The 2,488-nt window shown below is 39.4% G+C and overlaps 1 pseudogene; it reads left to right on the forward strand.

Annotated features, from left to right (window-relative positions):
- Positions 1–1,719: 1,719 nt before the first annotated feature.
- LOC130680384 (NADH dehydrogenase (ubiquinone) complex I, assembly factor 6-like) lies at positions 1,720–2,262 on the forward strand (annotated as a pseudogene).
- Positions 2,263–2,488: the final 226 nt, after the last annotated feature.

Here is a 2,488-nt window from a genome sequence, read left to right on the forward strand (position 1 = left end):
AAGACTTGAATGTAAGTCAAGAAACCATAAATCTCTTAGAAAAAAACATAGGCAAAAATCTCTTAGACATAAATATGAGTGACCACTTCTTGAACATATATCCCTGGGAAAGGGAAACAAATGCAAAAATGAACAAATGGGACTATATCAAGCTGAAAAGCTTCTGTACAGCAAAGGACACCATCAATAGAACAAAAAGGTATCCTACAGTATGGGAGAATATATTCATAAATGACAGATCCGATAAAGGGTTGACATCCAAAATATATAAAGAGCTCACACACCTCAACAAACAAAAAGCAAATAAGCCTTTTTAAAAAATGGGCAGATGAGCTGAATATACAGTTCTCCAAAGAAGAATTTCAGGTGGCCAACAGACACATGAATAGATGCTCCACATCACTTGTCATCAGATAAATGCAAATTAAACAAGAGATATCACCTCACACCAGTAAGGATCGCCATCATTGAAAAGACAAACAACAACAAATGTTGGTGAGGTTGCGGAGAAAGGGGAACCTTCCTACACTGCTGGTGGGAATGTAAATTAGTTCAACCATTGTGGAAAGCGGTATGGAGGTTCCTTAAAATGCTCAAAATAGAAATACCATTTGACCCAGGAATTCCACTTCTAGGAATTTACCCTAAGAATGCAGCACTCCAGTTTGCAAAAGACAGATGCACCCCTATGTTTATCACTGCACTATTTACAATAGCTAAGATATGGAAGCAACCTAAATGTCCATCAGTAGATGAATGGATAAAGAAGATGTGGTACATATACACAATGGAGTATTACTTAGCCTTAAGAAAAAATCAATTCCTACCATTTGCAACAACATGGATGGAGCTAGAGGGTATTATACTCAGTGAAATTAACCAGGCAGAGAAAGACAAGTACAAAATGATTTCACTCATATGTGGAGTATAAGAACAAAAGAAACTGAAGGAACAAAACAGCAACAGAAGCAGAGAACCCAAGAATGGACTAATAGTTACCAAAGGGAAAGGGACTAGGGAGGACGGTTGGGAAAGGAGGGGTAAGGGCGGGAAAAAAAGAAAGGGGGCATTATGATTAGCATGTATAGTGTTGTGGGGGGCACGGGGAGGGCTGTGCAACACAGAGAAGACAAGTAGTGATTTTACAGCATCTTACTATGTTGAAGGACAGTGACTGTGAATTTGGTGACAAGTAGTTATTTTACTGCATCTTACTATTTTGATGGGCAGTGACTGTGAACGGGGATGTGGGGGGGACTTGGTGAAGGGGGGAGCCTAGTAAACATAATGCCCTTCATGTAATTGTAGATTAATGATACCAAAATAAAATAATAAATTTAAAAAAAAAAGAAATGTTCATGCACGCGGCTGCTCCCTGTGTCCGTGGAGTCTGGGCCGAGCGTGGCCTTGGCTTAGCTGACGGGATGCCTCGAGCACCGACCGTTACTACCTAAAGCTGCTGCAGAAATGAGATTTTGGAGGGTGTTTATGTTCTCTGCTGTTCCCTGCATAATCCAGAATCTCTGGTCTTGCACTGAGGGCCTTTAATTGGAACTGGCTCAGGCTGGTTAAGGACTCGGTCTCTGAGGAAACAATTGGACTGATGTGAAGGCAATTTTGGGAAAAAACTGTGGATGATATATACTGTGACAGTACACCGCCTCAGCCTGTGGCCATTGAACTGTGGAAGGCTGTTAAAAGACAAAACCTGAGTAAAAGATGAAAATCATAGATGAAAGAGAGAAATTTGAATGACAGAGCATAGTGTAATATCCAGGAACTAGAAAATTATGCTGAAAACACGCAGAGGTATCTTCTTTATTTAACACTGGAAGTACTGGGTGTAAAGGACCTTCATGCAGATCATGTTGCAAGTCATATTGGAAAAGCAGAAGGCATTGTCACTTGCTTGAGAGCAATGCCCCATCATGGTAACAGAAGGAGGGTGCTCCTTGCCATGGATGTTTGTATGCTGCATGTTGTTTCACAAGAGGATTTTCTATGGAAGAACCAAGATAAAAATGTGAGGGATGTGATCTATGATATTGCCAGCCAGGCGCACTTGCACCTAAACCGTGCTAAATCCTTCCACAAAAGTATTCCTGTGAAAGCATTTCCTGCTTTTCTTCAGGCAGTTGCCCTAGAAGACCATTTAAAGAAAATTCAGCAAGTGGATTTTGACATATTCCACCCATCTTTACAGCAGAAGAATACATTACTTCCATTATTTTGTATATTCAGTCATAGAGAAAAAGATATTAAAATAACTTCATGGCACTGAGAAAAGAAAAAGAAAATGGTCAAAAAGTCAGTGACAAATATAGCTTTAAAAATGACAACAAAGATAGATACATCTTTATGTGGTAAACACCATAATTATGTCAGTCAACAAAAATTTCCAGACTGGGAAAGAAAGGGATTATATAATCAAATAATGAAAAAGCATCCTGTCAAGAAGGATTTCCATAAACAGCAGAGCTGTAGTTTA

The sequence above is a fragment of the Manis pentadactyla genome, chromosome 13 (assembly GCF_030020395.1).
Source record: "Manis pentadactyla isolate mManPen7 chromosome 13, mManPen7.hap1, whole genome shotgun sequence".
NCBI lineage: Eukaryota > Metazoa > Chordata > Mammalia > Pholidota > Manidae > Manis > Manis pentadactyla.